Raw genomic sequence first — 23,870 nt, 5'->3', positions numbered from 1 at the left:
TTATGAAAAGTTAACAAATGTTTGAAAACGTCTTGATATTACTATTTTTGACTACAATTTTCATGATAACAAAACACTGCATTTACATCTCAAAAGGTCCAAAATCAAATTCTATGACTACATGATGCACTAAACTCATACCTCACTGAATAACAAAATATACAACATGATTACTCCAGTTATGTTTTACCAGATAAGGAAGATCATCAACACCTAAAGGCTATAATTACCTTTCTTCAGGAAATGAAATTCACAACATAATCACCAAATCAATGTAGTTAAACCCCACTATGTAATAAAGCATGTATCACAACTACTCAAAAAACGTAGCTGATTATAACCAGAAAAAAAAATACATACCAGCACTGTTTGTACACTAAGTCCTGTCTAATCAGATAAAACATTGTACAGTGGCCAGCTGTGGTTTTGTGCAGAGAAAACCCATACAATGGCTCTCTGTGGAGAGCATATGTCAGCTTCCACTTGATAAATCCACTACTGCTGCTACATAGCACATGAACACATTAGCAAATTTTTTATATGTATGGAATTTTTCCATTGTCTTGTGACTCCTAAAAATAACCCTCAAAGCTGATAATGAAAACATAAGGATATGAGCTACCTCAGATATAATTTTTTTTCACCTTTAAGAGATTGTAGATTGACCAAATGTTATTATTTTACCTGAATAATAAATATAAAAAGGTTCAGTCATAAAAGTGACATATTCTGATAAAATATAATAACTTTTAAATAGTTGTGTGAAACAAAATGAAGAAAAATTGCAAATATACTTTGAGAATGTAATGTAACAAGCTAGAAACATAAAATCCCTCTGAATGCATTAATTAATATAAAAACTACATGTACTTTGGACTTCAAAGGTTTATTATATGCATTAATGATCTAATGATTTCATTCATAAATAATTTCAACCAGACAATATGGTGAATGGATGGTGGATAATATTCTGTATACATTAGACGGAATGTGTTTGTTCTGTTATAGCAAAGCAGCATCAGGCAATCTACTGTGCCCACCAAGGGGAATCAAAGCCCTGATTTTAGCAATGTAAATTCAAACACTAACCTCTTTCCTACTAGGGAACAGACAATGAACACTTGTATAACAGTTGTTATGGAGTGAATACCTTTTCTAAGTTAGCATTCACAAACTTCATATTATAAAAAACTGTTGTTATAACAAACTACTTACATCAATTGTATTCCAACCACTACTGTAGTTGTTGTATGCCAGTGAGCCTTATAAGCTATTAAATGCAATGGTAGCCCACATCAAGATCTTTTGTCAAGGTTAAAATAGCCTTCTTATTTACAAATTATAAACTTCTCTAAAAAAAAAGATACCTAATTCTTTTAGCTTGTTTCACCACAGTCAAATACATTAGACTACTGAAGGTTTTTCAATGTGTGTAAATATTCATACTTAAATAATTTTAAACCTTTACACCACCATTATTTTCCAATGGGATTCCAAACATATTTTTACATGGTGTCTTTGTTGTTAAAATTTGCAATAATTTCATCAAGATACAAATAATAGTTGATACTATGGAATAAGAACCAGAATCTCATTTGATTAAGTAAGTGGTTCAAAAATTGTATGAAGTTCAAAGTTAGAAAATTGAAAACAGATATTTAATTTCAAAGAGAATGGCTGATATTTACCTGTAAGTATTTTGCAGTAAAAACAATATTTCATGGTTAAGAAGGCTCCAATACATACAAAGATACATTAACAAATCCACCATCATATCATATTATTTACAGTTGGCGGCCCGGGATGGCCAGGTGGGTTAAGGCATGCGACTCGTTATCTGAGGGTCTCGGAAGAGCAACGACTTAACACTGCCTATTGCCAACCCTAGGTTATTCTTTTACCAAACATGCTTGACCTTTCAGCCGTGGAGACGTTATAATGGTTCAGTCTATCCAACTGTACGTTGGTAAAAGAGTAGTTCAAGAGTTGGCATTGGATGGTGATGACTAGCAACCTTCCCTCTAGTCTTAAATTAGGGACAACTAGCGCAGGTAGCCCTCGAGTAGCTTTGCGCGAAATTCAAAAACAAAACAACAATTTACAGTAGGAAAATAATTAAATGTATAAAAACAATTACCTTTTAAAATTATGCAAGAGTGTACACGTTATCTTATATACTTATAGATAACTCAAATTGTAAAAATATTATGCTAAAAATATTTTTAAAATTGTTTTACAAACTGCGAAACTTTATAAGTGTATATATACATATATGGCCCGACATGGCCAAGCGTGTTAAGGTGTTCGACTCGGAATCCGATGGTCGCGGGTTCGAATCCCGGTCACACCAAACACGCTCGCCCACCCAGCCATGGGGGCTTTATAATGTTACAGTCAATCACACTATTCGTTGGTAAAGGAGTAGCAGTCTCCATATAAGGCAAACACCGAGGTGGATATTCAGGTCTCAGAGGAAATCATATAAATGTAGAACCTTCCAGGAGTACAAGAGAAGCAAAATAACAAAATAATGTACTTTTAAGTCTATCCACCTAACAAAACATATTTTGTTGTGTTACTTTTCGCGTAATGTTTTTGATACAAAGAAACGAAGACAACATGTAGTATTCAGTATTCATTTTCCTTTATTGAGTCATTTGTACTTCGTGGATTATTTCTGAATTCGAAGTTTCTCACTCCACCTTATCACCAGACAAAAGAAATATTTTCTAATACCTGTAATTACTTTGAGAGTCCCCGTCACATTAAACATGCTCGCCCTTTTAACCGTGGGAAGGTTATAATGTGACGGTCAATCCCATTATTCGTTGGTAAAATATTAGCCCAAAAGTTGGCGCTGGGTGGTGATGACTAGCTGCCTTCCCTCTAGTCTTAAACTGCTAAATTAGGAATGTCTAGCGCAGATAGCCCTCGAGCAGTTTTGCACGAAATTCAAAACAAACAAACAAATATATACATATATAAAGTATAATCAGTACATGTGTATTTTTATCAAATCAACACTGAAATGGTGAAAATGTTTTTATAATAAATTTGTATAAAATACGCAAATATTTGAGATTTAAGTAATAATCTTTTATTGTGAAAATTATATGTATTTTATCCAAAAACGTCACAAGCATAAGCAAAATAAGTAACTGAACAGTTTAAGAACTTTTTTCATCTTCATTAATATCAGACCCTTTGGCTTCCTATTAATGGCCAGTGATCCCAAAAGAATGTATATATATGTGTGTGTGTGTGTGTGTGAAATTGAATGCTTCGAATTAACATCCTTAATGAGTTGTGTTATATGCCACAACAGCAGTTTCTTTGGTACTACATTGTCAATCAAAGACTATAGCTTTAAGAACTAATATTTTATTCTTAATCTGCTAAATGTATTATTTTTATTGCTAATATTCTTAAGGTTACGTTTTAGGACTTAATTGACACCTAATGAAATACAATTTAGATTTTAGAAAGGTGCTCATACTGATGTCCAAGCCTCAAATGGTACAGCGGTTTGTTTGCAGGCTCACACCACTAAAACCAGGGTTTCGAAGCCCATGGTAGGCAGAGCACAGATAGCCCATTGTGCAACTTTGTGCTTAATTCTGAACGAACAAACAAACAAACTGATATCCAACGAATTTTCACTCGGAATTTGAAAAGTTTATTACAAAACTATACTGCTTTGAAAATGTAAGTCTTTCTATTCGAAATTTTGAGTAACTTACAAGTTATTGTATCACAAAACATTATGAACTCAAATAATAAATGAGCCATTTATCCCAATCTCATATACACTTTGAAGTACTTTAATTTATAGTTTGTAATTGCAATAATAAACTCACAACTACCGCTACTACCAGCTTTGATCAACATCCGACGTAGAATTTTAGCTTTACACATTTCGTGGGCATGAGCGCCAGTTTTAGTACTAATGCAATATTAAACATTACAGATTAAAATCACATTAATTACTCACCTTAGGATCTGGAGACAACTATTGTGATATCATACAAGTCCTATTTGTCACCTTTTAACCTCATAATACTGCTAGAATTACAAAATATTCCATTCTACTAACAATGACAAGAATATAAGCATACGTAAGCTTTTTAATATTCTTAATATGACGAGAATTTTCTTGCAGATTCGCTTGGCACTTTTTTGGAATTGTAGAGGTCGCCCGATAACACATGTAGCTTACTTCGCAGGTCACTGACAATTTGCAAGCAAAATATTGCATTCAATACGTTGGGGTTAAAAGATATGATGCAGTAAAATGTTTATATATTTATTTATGTGAAGTGATGCCCCCAAGGAAAAACCAAACGAATCAGGAAAGAAAATTTACAAGAAGAAAAAAAGTGAAACATATTTAAATTTTATTATCGTGTACAAGGACATTGTAAATATTAACCAGTGCAATATTTGTACTTGTAAAAATGTACTGTAACTTGAATTTATCGTAGCTGCTAAGCCTAATGCTGGTCTGTGAGGGTTAATACGAAAACGAGTTAGTTAACCACATAATTAATAATTGTTCATTCTCATTACAAGTAGTGTCTGCCGAATTATGCAAGTAGATTTGGACAACATTTTAAAATGAAATTATTGGTATATAACTTATAAGTAGGGACTACATAAATTGTAAATTTACAATTTTTTAGACTTTAAAGGCAATGGTGAAAAACGTGCTTTGAATTGTGGCTCTATTGTAATCAGAAAAAGGTATTTCTAGTGGTTGAGTGAGGCCTACAGGTTATTATGGTTTTATTCTTACTGTCACTTCTACACGTGAAGCAACTAGTAAAGCTTCAAGAGCACTTAACAGGGCAAGTACTTCTCTTTATAACTTAATTGTATTAATGACTCTTTATGTGCAAGTTTTAAACTATGAAAACTAGTTTTTATAATATTAAATAGTTTTTCATTAAAACAAATTCAGACACAAGACCAAAAAACAGCATGGGTAGATAATTGCACTTTGCAGTCACTTCGGATCTTTAGTTAATTGGTTGATACCTTTACCAAAACCTGATTGGCCAAAATACAGATACCTGTTGCACACTTTGTGAAAATTCGATCTACAGCTGGCCACAAAACAGATGTCAACATGCTACAACATTCAGTGATTAAGTGTGCTGATCCTGTATTGATAAAGTAACATTGATACAGGAAAAGAAGAAAGTGACTTGTAAGTTCAAAGTGACAGTGTAGATGTAATGGTTCAGACTTAGAGGTCAAAATTGCATAAAAAACAGGTGTGAAAGAACTGCAAGGTAATTTAAAAGTATGAAGAAAGAGAAAATAAAGGACTGATTCATCTATTCCACTGGAGAGTGATGAAGACGAAATGTCTAGCAGAACTTCTGAGGATCCCATGGAGTTTGTGACACTGAATGAATGATGCAGATAATCCAAAAATTGAAGTGTAAAAGCAAGACGTGGTATTTCAACATGGCACAGGAGCAATGCCGATTCAATTTGGTATTGAATGCACAACAACATTAAACTTTCCAAATCAAGAAGCTCTATGAAAAGCATCAAGTTTCAGTGCTCTTGAAAAGAACAGTTGATTGCTTGCATTCTGTATGGCAGGATTAAGGATTCTTTGTACTATGTTACTTCCAGGAGATCCAGATGATCTTATGAACATGACTGGAAATACAATTAAATCTGATGATACAAAACTATTCTCATATGCCAATAATGTGCAACAAGTTTTGCCAGAAAAAGTTATACTTGCACTGATATTCTAGTCAATGATGTTTAAAGAAATGAAAGATAGATTGAAGAACAAACTTTTGAAATAGCTAGATGAGAATTGTCCCACTGATGTGAAGGTCATGGATTTTGTATCTACTCTGAAAACTAAAAGCAAGAATGAGAACAAATAGTTAATAACATAACATACACATCTTCCAAGTTTACTACTGTGTACTATGGGAGTCAAAAACTTGCAATAGCATTACTAAATCTGCATATTTTTTCATAAAACTTTGTAGGAGATTTTGTTCAACCTGAAAACTCTAAAAGTGAGTTTTAGCTCATTCTAGAATGATGTTATTTATTAAGGATAGCCATTCAGCACAATTCCTGGGTGTCTGGCCTGTGGAAGCAGTGTTAAAAATTTGCAAACAGTCTAAAAAAAGTTGATTTATTTATATCAACCATTTGTAATTTTAATGTATTTGAACAGAAACTAAAATAAATGGTTATCTGTGTTGATGGTGGCACTATTTTTCTCTCACTTTGACTATTTGAATTAGATTTACATTGCTTAGCTTTAGGCCAGACCATAAAATAACTTGTTGTTGCAAAATTCATGGTTAAATTTCAAAATTTCTTAATCAAAATGAGAATTGATACATCAGTTAGTTTCATGCAAAGTAATCAATTCATTTTATGAAAATAATCAACTTGTGTGTCCAATTATTACCATCTTCAATATTCAGTAATAAAAAATTAATCTTTTTAGAGGCAGTTCACGTCTTGCACAGAAAGCTGTCTTTTTATGTCTGCCTTAGAAATTTCCATGCTACTTGTGAATTTCTGCTGATTGTGTGAGTGACTAATTTCCTCACACAGGTTGTGTAGTAATGATGGATTACAGTCATGTTGACTAATTGTTTTTCAAATTACATTGTGATGCTTCTTGTTTGGTGATATTGTTTTGTCTGGTGCACATGAGATGGTGTGTAAGGTAAAGGTGAGACTGTTTCTTGTTTCTGTTTTTTTATAGTATTATTTGGCTAGTGTATGAAATATGTTTTTGAAATAACCAAATACTTTGTTGAGGTCAGAAAATGACTGATTTGGGGTATATTCAGTGGTGATGCACACCAACACACACACACACATCCTAAATAGATCAGATGAATTTAAATTGGGTCTGGTAAAGGCAAATTCTGGGTGTTATTTACCTCATTTTACTGCTTTAATATCGTGCTGAAAAGGTGTGGTCAGTTCTTATAAACTTATGAGAAGACAGTGCATTAGCATTCAAAATATTAGTCTACAAGGTATCCAAGGCTACCTTAACTTTTACCAGTGTTTGAAACTGCAGAATTTTCTGTTGACCTTTTAACATGTCTTTAACACTTTGTAATTTCATAATTATCATCAACATTGTCTGTAGAAAAGTATGAAGAAAAACAGTATGAAAGGCTGTGTAAAATAATACTTCCATATAGTTATCTTATAAGTACCACATTAATGTCAAATTCATAAAGTGTAATTTTCATCTTAACAGCTGTCACATTTTCTTTATTTTTAATGACCATTTATTACATAATATGTTTTGAATATTTTAAAACTCTAATTATCTTTGTAATGCATAATTTGTTTACTTAATCAGTGAAATAGTATGCCATGTTTATTAATGTTATTGATACAAAGGTTCAAACAAATTGTTGGTAATATAAGAGTAATCACACTCTACTCACATTACCTTAGGTAGATCAACAAGTAGGAAGAAAAGAAGGAAATTGAGGACCTGAACTTGATATTCAAATCTGTAATAACACAGAAAGATGAGAAAGGTAAAATACTACTCTTTATATTGTGAAATAGGTTTTTTCTGTCACCTTTCCTTGCTTGTGGAGAATGAAGTTAATGTTAGATAACACTGCACAACAAAGTTTTTGCTTCTTTAACACTGTTGGGTGTTCCTTATAGATTTTTGGCTGCTGGTCATGAAAATCACATCCACATTTGCCCATTATGTACAGTTTCATTGAAATCTTCAGTTTTGCTACAATGTGAAAACAATATCAGGGCAACTGGAATTTGTCAATGCTTGCTGACTACTGTTGGACACTGCAACGTGATGCACAGGACATTGAATACAAACAAAATCAGGAGCAAAACACTTTTAATTATGTTGAACTTAATAGCGTATTAGAAACATAAACACAATTAAATAAGTTATTGCCAGTAAACAGTTAACTGTCTATTTCTCAAAGTTTCTACTGATGAAGCAAAACCAAAACTATATTTGTGCATACCCACCAGATACCTGCCACAATCAGCAAAACCTTTTCAGGAATCAAAAAATTTCAAAAAAATTGTTGTGCAGTATAATTTGTGTATGGAGTATAAAGGTTTATTATTTTATTTTTACCTAATACAAATGCTAGATTAGACAAGCTTTCCCATAAGTTATTTCTATGTAATTTGAAAGAGAGTGTGAGCAAGAAATTCTGAAATTTGTATATTCCTATTGTTGTATGACTTTCCAGTAACATAACAAGTATGTGATATGTATCTTAGGACAACTGGTGATACCAAAACAAAATTGAGAACAATGTTTTGACCTTCTTAGGTCATCTCTAGATTAACAAAGAAGGAGTTTGCAACAGTTGTCCTGAAATACATTTTTACTTCAAGTTGGTTTCTCGTCATCACGAAATACGATATATTGTTAATCACTTAACCTCTCCCTACATGTTGATATGGCATGTTTTTGTAAACATATAAATACAAAGATTTTGATTTTTTTTCTTTTTTTCCAGTGTTGCTTTTGCTTGTTTTGAAGTGGTGTAAAATGAGCAGGAGAAGATGTCAATGTGAGGTTTCATAGTACTAAAAAACATAGGATTTTATAGTTAACTGAAGACTTTTAAGAATTACTACATAAAGTGTTATCAATACAGATTATCTTTGGGTACGTCAATGATCTGGCTGTCTAAGTAGGTCATAAAGGTTTTTAAGATATTATTTTTTAGAAATAGCAAATAACATAAGTTGAATCTTTCAAACTGAGTTATTCAAGAAAAAGTTAAAATACTTTCCAGAATTATTATGGTTTTTATACCTTATGTATTATATAGAAACTGAAATACATCATGATGTATTCTACCATATTAATATTGCTCTTGATATGTAGTCTTAAATGTGTTTAAAGATGGAACCTCTTTGCTTTCTACTTTTAGAGATACATTTCCCTGACATAAGTGAGGATTTTTTTAGCATTAGTCATAAATAAATAATTTCTAAAGTGTGGAACATCAGGTTTACAATTTCACCCATTTAAAGTTCTAAATATTTATTTTTCATTATTTTTTTAAGGTCTGGCACTAAAATTGTACCAATGTATAACTTTTAATTATAAATATTTATTCTTTATCAGTGAGAGTTAAATATTTACTTTTGGAGTGGTTGGAAAGAAATAGTTTTATTCCATATGAGTTCTGCAGTTATAACACTTTGCAGAGACATAAATCAGGTAGATAATTGTGACTAACCAACAATAATTGGCTTCATAACTACAATGACATTATTTACATAGCTAAAACTCATTCAAAACAAAAGGCATAAGCTATTATATTACTGTAACTTCATTGAATGTTATTTTTATACATTTTAAAAATGCATGTTGGTACATTTTATCTGTTTTTATAACTTTAAAAAATAAAACAACTTATGTAACAAGTGTGTGGTGCAAGTATTGTGTACATATTAACTGAAAGCATGAATTCTTATACTGTACATAGCTATCTTTAATATTAAATTAGTTTTCATAATTTTTGTGTGTTTTTCAATAGTTAGGTCACTGATACTCTTAGGGTGAATCAAAACAAGTGTTCAAAGTCTGCTTTATGTAAATCACACACAACAGCATTGAAGTGTTTTATCTTGTAACTCTCAACATGGCTACAGTTCAGTTACATTCATCTCTTGCAGAAAGGTGATATAACTATTTTAATTTCAGGAACTGATCCTAAATCTGTACTGTATGTTTTTTATAAGTAAGAACAGTGTAAGAAAGGTGACAAATGCAAGTTTTCCCACGATGATGTTGAAAATAAGAGTGAAAAGAAGAGTATTTATGTAGACTTGAGAGATGAAGGTAATGTAGTTTATTTTTTTTATCTATGTATCTATTATCTGTTAACAACGTAAAGTATAAAGGTTTTTTAAATCAACTGTATGGTTTTCTGTGTTTGCATTATTAGTGTTAGACTACTGATGCATTTTAAGAGTTTAAATGTCCATCTCCAGTTGTACCTTTTAGAAAATTAATGTAGATAAATCTAATTCTGTTAAGGGTTTATATCTTTCATTTCAATTATAAAAAGTTTAAATTATATATTTTTTGGTCAAGATGAATTTTTATCTAATAAATAATTTGGATTTCAATCAATTATTGCATACTGCACTTGATAAACCAGAATAAACATATGATATCATAGAAGAATATTCCTACAGCTTTCAAATAGGCAAAAATATTTTAAGAAATAAAACCACAACAACAAAAGAAACAAAATTCCTGTCTTTGATATTTTTCCTCTTTTCCCTGAGCCTTACATTAAGAACATTTGTTCACAATCATGAGAGCTCTGGATGTCTAATATGTTGATAAACCAAATTACTGCTGCAGTAATATATGATCAGTGTATTGACGATAGAAATTCCCATTTTTAGCTGAACATGCTTCTGGAAAGATTTCCCAGGAATTTAGTTCAATGTTATATGCAGACTTTAATTTTCAGGAAATTAGATTCATGGGTTTGGCCAGTGATTTCTTCTTCTTTTCAGTAAAACAATGTTTCTAAGTAAGAATGTAATCAATAAGAAGACATTTGGACTCTGTTTTTCTTTGTTTTTAACACTTTTTATTTTAGCCTGTCATATTCTACACCATTTCAAGAGTTTTAGTTTTCCACTACTTTTCATGCTTCCAAGTTGTTTGTTTTGGGAGAGAATTGCTCTTCTCATACTTTTGTTTCTGTTGATACCAGTTCTACCAGGGGACTGGTACATGTTGATAAACTTTACCACACTTCAAATCTGGTTGATATACCTATGGTAGTTGTGACTCAGATGTCATTTGTGTGGCTTTACTCTTATTTACACATGGGAGAATTGAGTATTTCATGTCATTAATGTATGGATTTTGGTAAGTTAGATATTTATATGTTCTTTATCACCTAAGTTATTTTAAATGAATTGTAAATGAGATGCTGATTATTAATTGTGTTATTACTAGATACATTTAATCACTTTGCAAGTACATTAATCTTACATACTTTGTGGTCTCAACAGATTTCATGGTTTTGTTAGTTCATTATTAGTAATTTAACTAGGTATGTTTAGCCTATATTGTTTGTAAGTTACAATTATTACTATAGTAACATATAATTATTTTATTTTTCAAAATTGTTAATCATGTGCTAAACCATTTTCCCTTCATAATCCACAATTTAAAATTCTTCCCAACAGTGTCCACTTCATTGCCCTAAATCATGTTTTCCATTTCAGGACTTTCCTGTTTGTTTGGACAAACCTCAATTCTTTTTTCACTCTATGATAATTTGTGCTCTTCTCTTTATGAATAACTAGATAATGTTTGCTTCTACTCATTCACAGTCCATAGACCACACTCCACTGATTCTACAAGATACAATAGAGGGAGGATTCCTCATGACAGTGGGGGAAATCCATTCTTAACTCCTCTCAATAACCCATTCATTTGGGTAGTTTTCTTCTTTTCAACCTCATTTGGGCCCAGCCTTCTCCTTTTCAGGTTTGGAACAAGCAGTTCACATGTTCTTCACCTCATATTTCTTGCAGTTAAATGTATTCTATCTTTGTGGGGATGTGAACTATGGATCAAACTTGTATGTATTCACTTTAGTTGGAACTGAGAGATCAGTGAAACTTCTTACCCATACACACTGCCCGCATCCATATACTAGTAACGACATTTACTTGTTCATGTCTTGCCTTATGTATTGTATGTTATAAAATGTTTTTCATTTTAAGTTGAATTTTCTTCATCAGTAAAACTTGTGATTTCTTTACTAATGTGACGTTAACGTGCATCTGCTTACAGAAGAACTGAGTCATTTAACCAATCAAAATAAGTGTTTGTAATAATTATTTTAGCAATTAATCAAAATTATGATTGAATCAGTTGTCATGTTAATAATAAACTAATTGAAATTAATGTTTCCAGTTATTCCAAATATCCAGATGATCAAAATATTTGTTAGGTACAAACTTGCATAAGAGGCAGGTGTGGGGATGCTTTACGACTTCCATTTCCATTAAATTTACTATTCCTGTCATTGTTACTGCAAAGCTACAGAAGCTATCTATCACTGCACCAATTTTGAACCATTGACTGTCAACTTTCTGGCTATTTTAATAATAAGGTGTAAATTTATTGTATTTTGATTTTTTTCTCACACTGTGTGATGTTTTTGCTTTACAATTGTATCACTATTATTTAAAGTTGTATAAGTGTGAGCCCAAGTGGTCCAGTCATTCATATTTTTAGTATTTAATAACTGTATTCTTCAGTTATGTATGAGAGAATGCAGGTGAGGTGAAGGGATCCATAGGGGTAAACATTATGCACATTTTTCAGAAATTAATAATAATATTGTTTAATATTATATTTAAATAGACATGAATTTAAGGTAGAGATCAAGGGAGTTGAAACCCCATCCCTTCTAGCTATTCTTTTTTTTATTTTTTGAAAAGTAATCCCTGTATCATTTAATGTTTTTATCTGTGGGGTCTTAACTCCTCCCTCCATTTTCCCCCTTCATTTAATTAGGAAAACAGTCAATAGTATTGAAAATAAATATTAGGTTTCAATATCTGTTTGATTGGTCTATTAATTACCTTTATTATTATTTATTTGAATTTACTTTATTTTGAATCTGTAACAGTCAGGTGTAGATTCAGCCATTAACTTATGAATACAATAATATGAACATCAACTGAATGTTTCCCTGGTAAATTATCAGGCCTTGGTTTTTATCCAGAAATTAACAGTGTGCATGCATTCTAGACTTTATGGAGATTTGTTTTCCTTAAAGAAAGTGTTATTTTTTGGAATTTATAATGCATAATGGAGGTGTTTAGACATTTTCATTGTTGGTTGGTTAGCTTGGCATTTCATGGTGCAAAGCAACTAGGCTGTCTGCACCAGACATTTTGGTAATGAAGTTAGAAAAAAATTACCTTTTTTATCTAAATGATAATAAAAAAAAACTTTATTTTAACCAAAATTTTGAAAAAAATTTATGGTTATTATTTCTTACATCATTTGTAGCCCTTATATTTATGACACTTGTAGCTCTTGTAACATATGCCTACTTTAAAATCTGTTTTTCATTGTTTGAAAGTTATAATGTCACAAATGTTTTAGTACTGTTGATATCCAAAATAAGTAAAAATGCAAGTGACAAAAAAGAATTGAAAACAGATTGATGTTTGGAAACACTAAAATGTGAATAGAGGTGTAGACATGGTTTTCCTTTCAAAATATAATAATTTATTTCAATTAAAGTTTAAAATGTTTGTTTTTATTTTCCAATTGATCACATTAGTAGAAATAAAGATATAGATTTTCAGTTGTTCATTACAACCTATATGAACTAATAATAATAGACTTTCTAATTAATTTTATCACTAATTACTTGTAACACATAGGTATAAATAATAAAAACAATGAATGTGATGTACACTTATTAATTAAACTACTAGAAGTCTAATTGGACCCCCTCTTCATAAAAGAAAGAAACTATTCTTGCTATGATAACAGTTGTTGAGAAAGTTTAAATATGCTTGGATATAGCACATAGACTATCATGTGTTGATAAAGTTAAAATATAGGTTGTTTTTTTATAGGTTTGTAAAGTTTCTTTTGTTGTGAATTCTGAATGTATTTGTGTATAAAATTATATTTTAAAGCTATAGAAATTTTCTGCAAAGAGAAAATATATAACTTTACATAAGGTAAGTAAGCTTATACAGTTTAAAGATGGGTTGAACTGATAACAAATCTTATTAAAAGTTTAACATGATAATGAATGTATAGTGTTTGGAAAAGGTTTTGTCATCATCAGGTTTAATAATATACCTATACACTGAAATGTATGACTCATGGCTCCTATAATTAGAGTCTTTCTATATAGGGAATTGCAGACACCCATAGTACTGTATCTGCTGTGTCATTCCTCTGGACTCCCCAACATATATTCCATTCCCTTTTCTTCTAGTGGAGTAGAGGAGTCCTTTCCACTTCTTCAGTGTAGACCAAGGAAGATTCCTCCTGAGTAGTTTTTGTACAATAAACTAAAATTGAATTTGTAGATTATGTGTACCCACTCAACAACAAGAGGGCTAGCATTGTTATTCTTACTGTGATACTGAACAATGATTACACTGTAATATAACAATCAGGATCCAAGGCACTTTCCCTGAACATTTTTGCTCAGGTTAACTGCACTTGTTGCTCACAAAATTCTTATGAAAGGTGTTTCCACAGGATATTTTCTGCCCAGATGGACTGCACTTAACATAATCTGTCTTAACCCAAGACACTTACTCTGCATGTTTTTATACCAGTACTTGACCAGATCATATTTATACCAAAGGTGCTACCTCCTGGGTGTTACCAGGGGAGACCACTCTTGTTCATCAAATAGTTCTCATGCAAAGCACTTCCACTTAAAGATGCTTGCCTGGATGGACTTCACTTGGCATAATTCAACATATCTTATGGTGCTTTCCATGGATGTCTTTCCCTGTAGACCTCACTTGGCCACAGTATTGTATATCTGAGGTGATTCTCTGGGCACACTACACTTGTTGATCAAATAGTTCTCATGCATGGTGCTTCCACTGGATGTTTTTGCCTGGATGGACTGCACTTGGCATTATCTAACATATCCTAAAATGCTTTCTCTAGATATTTTTCCTAGTGGATTACTCTTTACCATAATATTTTATCTTGAAGACAATTCCCTGGATGTTTTCTGTCCGAGCATACTGCACTTGTTGATCTTGCAAACTCATGTAAAGTTCTTCCATTGGATGTTTTTACCCAGATGTACTTCATTTGGCATTATTTGTTGTATTCCAAGACACTTCCCCTGGATGTTTTCTGCCTAGGCAAACTGTACTTGGTCTGTTCATGTACCCTTTTCATAAGTTTGTGTGGGTTAAATATCAATATATCTGTTTTCACTTTTTGTTATTTCTGTTTAACTGTCAGAAATGCATTATGTTTGCTTTTGTTTATATCCTTCTGTGAATTTTGTAGAAAGTTGATTAAATATTGTTTTGTATTCAATAAATACAACTATACATTAACAAAAATTAAAAACACTATTTGATGTGTGCAAATCAATGAATTAAACTCACACTGCTTCATTTTATTCATTTATTTTACAATAATGAATATTTATAACGAGATATTCAATGAAAAATATACATTTCACAATGAAATTCATAAATATAGAAAAATTATTGCTTTCTAAAAATCACTTTTACTTCTGTTATATCTTGTTTTACTTAAAACATTTTATCAATCTTACACAATTTTTGTTTTTAAGGTAACTTTAGCGTTTCAATTCTAGAAACACTATATTAATCACTGCATTGAGCAATAAATTGCTAAAACCAAACTTTGTAACTTTGAACAAAACATCAGGTTCGATAAACTGTGTTTTTTTTTTTTTTTTTTACAAAAAATGTTCAGCTATAGGTAAGTAAGTAATAAATAAATGTAGAGCAGACATCTACTAGTGGTACAGATCATGTCTGTGGTAGGGCACTTTGTAAAACAATCTTGAAATTATCTTTAAGAAGAATCTGGGTGACACAAGCCACTGCCAATGTTCAGTTACACACACTACAGTTAAGTTTGATACATTGTAACTTTATAGGATTTCTACTTATTACACATCCAATTCTTCATCAGATAGGTTTTCATTGATTGGAACAGCTTCTCCATCTACTGTAGCAGTAAGATGATCTTCTCAATCAGCTGCTTCAGGAAGCTTCCCCTCCTCTCCTAAAAATTTATTGTATAAAACAATCATAATGAACACCATGTTAGTGCAAAATACCACTAACAATGATACCAACAATTACTGATATAATTATCTATATGATATTTAATCAACATAATCTGTCCTGATTTTTCTCAATACATTTTGAAACATTGACAATAACTAACAAAGCAAATATATAATTTTTACATATATCAATACATTCATCATTCTTATTAGCTATAAGCTTCATTCAGGCTTTTTAGTGTCTGTAAAAAAATTTGCAAACTACCTTTTACAGACAGACCTTTCTTTTAACATTTTCAATGTCATGATTTTTCTAAAAAATGAAATATTTGTGGTTTTGTTAAACAAGTCTGAACATCTTTTTTTAAATTAATAAGCATTAAATACAAATTAATTATTATTATAGTTGATAATAAGGGTTTTTAACACTATCTTACTTTAACAGCTAATTTATATTATGTTCTAACTTCGTATTATTATAACATACTTTTTAAAATTTTGTCAACAATTCTTTTATTAAAATAGATACTTCATATTAAACCTTAACTATAACTTTCCTACTTCAACAGACACTTGAATTAAATTTAAGGCACAACTCCATACTATAACAGTTACTTTCTTTATGTAATACTTGATACTGACTACATCTTCTTACCATATAGGTTTGCTTTTCTTCTGTTCACTTCATGAAGATTAGGTAACAATGTTAATCCTACATTTGCTTGCAGGATAAAGGTCTCAGTTGTTAGTTCCAGATATGAATCACAGTTGTGCAACTGCAAAGAAAGTTTACAAAGATTAAATTTTTATATGTTCCAATGGCCTCAACTTTTATGATAAATATACCTCATACACGTTAGCATTGACATAGACAAAATTTAAAAGTAATATTTATATATATTAATTCTGCAATTATATTTCTTAACAGAGCTAGCACTAGTGGGAAGGAGCTAAAATAGTTCTCCAACCCCAAAGCTACTATTATCCATAAATTTAGTTTTACCATAATTTCAGATTTAATCCCAGCATATGTCTCACTGCCCCCCTTTTCAGTTAAGAAAAATCTGGAACTGGGACTGATTCTTAAATGATGGTTAAAAACATGAAATAAATTAATATATGTATTTTTTAAACTTTTGGCTCGAGTTTAAATGTTTATTTTTATTTCCTCCAAAACTATAAAATCCTTTTGAAATCAATTTTCAATTTCCCAGCTACAAAAAGACACAAAACTGTTCACTGATGTGTCAACACTGACAACCAAGTTTGCTGGTATTAATAAAAAAAAGAGAGAGATTATAATTATGTCTTTTTTTGTATAAAGAGAATTCTTCCAATATCCTTGTGATACCACAGCCTGTAATGTGGAGACAGAAATAAAAATATATAAATGTTTCACTGTACAACTTTTTTTTTCTCTTTGAAGAAACAAACTATGATATCAAATGATATTGATGAACTGGATAAAACACACACTGTTTAATTAAGCTGTGTGTTTTTCTTATAGCAAAGCCACAAAGGGCTAGCTGCCCAGCCCACCGAGGGGAGTCGAACACCTGATTTTTGTGTTGTAAATCCGGAGACATTCCACTGTACTAGCGGAGGGCACTTAATTAAGCAACATTCCTTAATAACATTTCCATGAAAATCCTTAAGAGATAAAATAGCATGCAAACAAGACCTCATGCTTTGAGGTCTTCACCCATCTAGCCTTCTACAGCCAAGTCTGGGTTGAATCTCTCGTCCACTGAGCTGTTTGAAGACACATAACTATGAAGATTCTAGTTTACTCTTCAGATAAACGTACTTAACAATGAAAAGAATAAACTTGACAAGTTTAAATATGCTCTATGACTACACTCCTTAATAATACATTTTGTACTATATAATGTTAAAATTCTACATCAAGTTATCTTGCTATTTGTAAGGTTAGCTTACCTCTTCTTAAGCAAAGTACAAGCTATGTTTAAAATAAATATATTATTATTTATATCACAGCGATGATCAGTAATTTCAAGAATGATTTTACAAACTGTTGATCACTTCTTATGTCAATCAAACAATATCAATATTTACAATAGATGATAACAAGTAGTTATATTTCATTAAATTAAAGGGTGACCAGTGGAGTTCATCTATTATAATTACACCATGATGATGGTCAGCAAACTTTAACTTACTAATAATACTCATCATATGATGACAGTCATACAGTTTTACAATATCACTTACACCAATGTGATGACCAGCTTTAAACTCTACTTTTTCCTGTGCTGTTCCACTTGAACTTTTTCCTTCTTCTCATTTTGATATCTACAAATCAAAATAATGTTGTTGTTGATACTATGCTTACAAAATATATTTCAATTAAATATTGAACAAACATGCAATCAGACAAAAATAAAAATTTTTGTACACAATGTCTTTTATACTTACATATATGTGTATGTACTTATTTCCCAAATTTATATATTAACTGTTACACTTTACACACGTTTTCATTAAAAGAATGTAATAAAGATCTAAATTGTTATAAGTCAATAAAGTCTTGTGTATAAAAAATCTAAACAACTTAAAACAATGACAACAACTTATGTACATTTTTTATGAAAATATATTAAAAGTATACTATCCTTCATAAACATAAAGAGAGGAAGACAAAAGTACAAAATATGAAATTCAACAAGTAAACTTGTATTGAAGTGTGGATAGACAGAGAATAAGATCTTCAGAGAAAACTTATGTTTAAACTTTACACCAACTTGAATATAAGACTGTTTAGTGCAGGTAGTGTTACTAATTAATTTACTTTGTAACTCACTGATGTTAAGGCTATTGAACACTGTGTTTACAATCCAGTGATGTCAAGACTGTGATATATGTATAAATAACTATAACTAGATGAATGAAAAGAGAGTAAAAGTCACATGAGAGAGAACTTCTGTCACAGAAAAGTTAGACTTTGTAAAGTTAACTGTTGTGGAAGTGAATGGTTGGTAGGTTAGGGTGACATTTAAAGTTTAAAAGAGATAAGGAGAATATTATGTCTCATAAAAGGGTGTTCTAAACCAATTGAACCCACATATGTGGACTTCAACAAAAGAAAGATGATAATTGGAAGTACAAAAAACAGAATAATACTGAAAGTTAAGGATACAACCGTAGTAGCTCATGTGATATCATGATACCACTGTGATTAAAAGAAATAAAAGTTTAGCTTGTCAACTGAATTCTAAAACTGTTGAATTGGCTTAAGTGGACTTTGGACAATAAAAGAAAACTGTATAGTGTCTTAGATACAAATATTATCTCCATAGTGTAAATAATTTTGTACATACATTTAACTTGTTTCAAACATATATTATTTAAAAAAAACAAGTGGAGTGCATGTTGTTAATTTTTTGTCAATTTCACTGCCAGCAAGTCAGAGATACCTACTGTAGAAATTTTCGTGGTCCAACACACTTATAAATTTACATTACTATTAACTAAGTGTATAACATTTGGTAAGCCACAGCCATGATTACACAGTGGTAAGTTGTGGTAGAAGAAAATGCAAAGGACAATGGAAATAAATAGACCAATATGTGCACAACTATAGTAAAAGTGCAAATAGCATGGAGATTACATGATATATAATCATGTCAAATTTTGATAAAAGAATGTAAAGAGGAGAGATATCTTCATGGATAGACCAGGAAAGATAGGCCTTGTGCAACACAACAACATGGTATCCAGCTAAAGTGAAGCCCTTTCAGATACCTTATGCAATGAAATACAGTGGAGTGCCGTTAAGATGCAGTATTTGGGGAGTCAACCTTGTTAACCACGGCTTAATAGGTCCGCGGATTAAACCTTTGTGACTGAAAAGCCGAAGTCGCCAACAGCTCAGAAACTGAAGTGATGGCTATTGGGTTTGTGGCTAATATTTATACAATTCCATAAAAATATTGGATTATCGAATTAAAAATAATACTTTAATTATTGATCACTTTTTTTCACGGATTTACCTCGGATTAAGTTTAATGTATGGAGAGGTGTGATTCGGTAACAATGGCAGCCTCCATAAAGCTGGCATACAGGGCGGATAAGGTAGATTAACGGTCAATTTATACTGTAATATATTCTATTTATTTCCCAAATTAAAGCAAATCCTTTTTAAATATCTCCTTGAAGTTATAAAGCCAGGATTAAATTCGTAAGCCACGTTTTTGCACTTTCTTAAATTAGCGGTGAGCCGCGATAATTCTCGCTCATATTTGTCATGTCAGTGTCAACGACAAGGAGAGTGTGAGAAACTTTAAAAAGCCAGGTAGTAGATTTAATACATCAAAAATTCTGGGACAAGACTTGCTACAGCGGCTTAAGCAATTTCGCAGTTTAATGGCGCTCCACTGTACCTTACAAAGCAGGAAGCTGAGGCAATGTTGGAAGCTGGAATTGTTAAGCCTTCAAATTTAGCCTACCATTTACCAGTTTTAATCACAAAAATTAGAGATAGGTTAACTGTTTCTAAATAAATTTCCAAAAGCTGAATCTTGTGATGAAGTTCAACTCTGAAACTATGGACAACCTAGAAATTACAAGGTCAGGTTCTCTTCAAAGATCAACCTCAGTAAAGGTTATTGCCAAATCCTAATGAAGACAGGATTTACAGAGAAGACAGCATTTTTTAATACTAGATGGATTTACCAATTTCAGCAGGTGCCAAGTCAACTCTGCAGAAACATTCAACTGTATGATAAGGATGATGCTGTGCAACACCACCAATATCAAGCACTATGCAGATGCCATCCTGACACTGTGAAATGGGATAACAAAATGTTTTGTTACCAACTGGAATATAGAAAGTTTAATAACTAAAATATCAGAAAGCTCACAAATAAGTCTGTTTTTAATATTTATACATTATGAGTGTCAGTATCAGTTTTTTTAAACAGATGAATGTGTTTCATGGTAACCACAAGTTTCATCACATGTTAAGTATACCATCACTGAGATGTTTTGAGAGAACAAACCAAATGCATCACCTTTACAGTTACAAATTTATATATGATCTGTACATGTCTGACTGTCAAGTTTTTAAATGACAAAATGTATTTTCTGTGTGTTTAATGCTTAAAAACAACATTAAATAGAAATATTTTATAACTTATGTACTTTCCATCCAAGTGGTATAGTAAACAAGTTAGAAAATCTTGATTTTCTGTATTAGAACTTACTTTTTTAGTGGGGGGTTTCTTCTTAAAAATGCTTAACAAGTTTACAATTTTTGTAAATTAGTTCTGTTTAAGGATTTAAACATCTACAGTTTGTATTTATTACCACCAGTTAAGAGTACTTATGAAAGAAGCAAAATTATGCAAAGGACAACATTAAATAATGTTCCTCTTCCCTTCTTTGTTACTGAATCCCTAATAATCTCATTAGATAAGAATTGTGTGCCCTACTTTGTGGAAAATAATTCCTTGAACTGATCAATTACACTTAACCCATTAGTACCACACCTTTTATAACCCAAACAAGAAAAGCACGTGCTTACTCCTTAATTTTTTCAACCACAACATTATTCTAACGTGGTATCATTTTTAATTTTTTCTTTCACTCTTTTTTTTTTTCACTAATTTTAAATTACCCTTAATTTCACATGACAGCTTTCATCTTTTAACAGTTGCCATTTTAGTTAAACAATTTATTTATCTTCATTATTTGAACAAAATAAACATTCTAGAACATTACTTAATAAATATTTACATCACAATATTTTGCAATTTCCTACCATATTCACTAAATAGTAAAATTGTACAATTTGATGACAGTATTTTATTTGGTGAACATATTAAAAATATGTTTACAAACACTGCAACTTAATAAAATCATAATGTGTTTATTAAAAAGTAAAAACAGTAATTATAAACAGAGCATCAACAAAATAACTTTATTATGCTTTAAACAATCTCAAGTTATGTAACCTCTTTGTTCATACAATATACATTTCAGTGTATAGGTATATTATTAAACCTGATGATGACAAAATCTTTTCCAAACACTATACATTCACTATCATGTTAAACTTTTAATAAGATTTGTTATCAGTTCAACCCATCTTTAAACTGTATAAGCTTACTTACATTATGTAAAGTTATCATATATTTTCTCTTTGAAGAAAATTTCTATAGCTTTAAAATATAATTTTATACACAAATACATTCAGAATTCACAACAAAAGAAACTTTACAAAGCTATAAGAAACAACCTATATTTTAACTTTATCAACACATGATAGTCTATGTGCTATATCCAAGTACATTTAAACTTTCTTAACAACTGTTCTCATAGCAAGAATAGTTTTTCTTTCTTTCTTTTATAAAGGAGCAGTTATAATTAGACTTCTACTAGTTTAATTGATAAGTGTACATCACATTCATTTTTTATTTATACCTATGCGTTACAAGGAACTAGTGATAAAATTAATTAGTCTATTATTATTAGTTCATATAGGTTGTAATGAACAACTGAAAATCTATATCTTTATTTCTACTAATGTGATCAATTGGAAAATAAAAACAAACATTTTAAACTTTAATTGAAATAAATTATTATATTTTGAAAGGAAAACCATGTCTACACCTCTATTCACATTTTAGTGTTTGCAAACATCAGTTTGTTTTCAATTCTTTTTTGTCACTTGCATTTTTACTTATTTTGGATATTAACAGTACTAAAACATTTGTGACATTATAACATTCAAACAATGAAAAACAGATTTTAAAGTAGGCATAAGTTACAAGAGCTACAAGTGTCATAAATATAAGGGCTACAAATGATGTAAGAAATAATAACCATAAATTTTTTTCAAAATTTTGGTTAAAATAAAGTTTTTTTTATTACCATTTAGATAAAAAAGGTAATTTTTTTCTAACTTCATTACCAAAATGTCTGGTGCAGACAGCCTAGTTGCTTTGCACCATGAAATGCCAAGCTAACCAACCAACAATGAAAATGTCTAAACACCTCCATTATGCATTATAAATTCCAAAAAATAACACTTTCTTTAAGGAAAACAAATCTCCATAAAGTCTAGAATGCATGCACACTGTTAATTTCTGGATAAAAACCAAGGCCTGATAATTTACCAGGGAAACATTAAGTTGATGTTCATATTATTGTATTCATAAGTTAATGGCTTATAACCTGACTGTTATAGATTCAAAATAAACTAATTTCAAATAAATAATAATAAAGGTAATTAATAGACCAATCAAACAGATATTGAAACCTAATATTTATTTTCAATACTATTGACTGTTTTCCTAATCAAATGAAGGGGGGGGAAATGGAGGGAGGAGTTAAGACCCCACAGATAAAAACATTAAATGATACAGGGATTACTTTTCAAAAAAGAAAAAAAAGAATAGCTAGAAGGGATGGGGTTTCAACTCCCTTGATCTCTACCTTAAATTCATGTCTATTTAAATATAATATTAAACAATATTATTATTAATCTCTGAAAAATGTGCATAATGTTTACCCCTATGGATCCCTTCAGCTCACCTGCATTCTCTCATACAGAACTGAAGAACACAGTTATTAAATACTAAAAATATGAATGATTGGACCACTTGGGCTCCTGCTCTAAATGTGCTCACACTAATACAACTTTAAATAATAGTGATACAATTGTAAAGCAAAAACATCACACAGTGTGAAAAGAAATCAAAATACAATAAATTTACACCTAATTATTTAAATAGCCAGAGAGTTGACAGTCAATGGTTCAAAATTGGTGCAGTGATAGATAGCTTCTGTAGCTTTGCATTAACAATGACAGGAATAGTAAATTTAATTGCAATGGAAGTCATAAAGCATCCCCAAACCTGCCTCTTATGCAAGTTTGTACCTAACAAATATTTTGATCATCCGGATATTCGGAATAACTAGAAACATTAATTTCAATTAGTTTATTACTTTCATGAGAACTGATTTAATCATAGTTTTGATTGATTGCTAAAATAAGTATCACAAACTCTTATTTTGATT

General features: G+C 30.8%; 2 long non-coding RNA genes across 10 annotated transcripts in view; both read right to left on the bottom strand.

The window, feature by feature from the left end:
* Positions 1 to 23,870, bottom strand: part of LOC143242918 (uncharacterized) — an 81,154-nt gene that overhangs the window by 10,095 nt on the left and 47,189 nt on the right. The gene's annotated exons all lie outside the window — the stretch shown is intronic.
* LOC143242919 (uncharacterized) overlaps positions 15,180 to 23,870 on the bottom strand; it is a 35,242-nt gene continuing 26,551 nt past the window's right edge. For all 9 annotated transcript variants that reach the window (XR_013023453.1, XR_013023454.1, XR_013023460.1 and 6 more), the window contains 3 exons: positions 18,063 to 18,143; positions 16,486 to 16,606; positions 15,180 to 15,826 (listed from right to left, as the gene is read on the bottom strand). This is a non-coding gene — a long non-coding RNA (uncharacterized LOC143242919). The remainder of the gene's footprint in view (positions 15,827 to 16,485; positions 16,607 to 18,062; positions 18,144 to 23,870) is intronic.

Source organism: Tachypleus tridentatus, unplaced genomic scaffold (assembly GCF_004210375.1).
Source record: "Tachypleus tridentatus isolate NWPU-2018 unplaced genomic scaffold, ASM421037v1 Hic_cluster_2, whole genome shotgun sequence".
NCBI lineage: Eukaryota > Metazoa > Arthropoda > Merostomata > Xiphosura > Limulidae > Tachypleus > Tachypleus tridentatus.
This window is presented reverse-complemented; position numbering and strand designations above follow the sequence as displayed.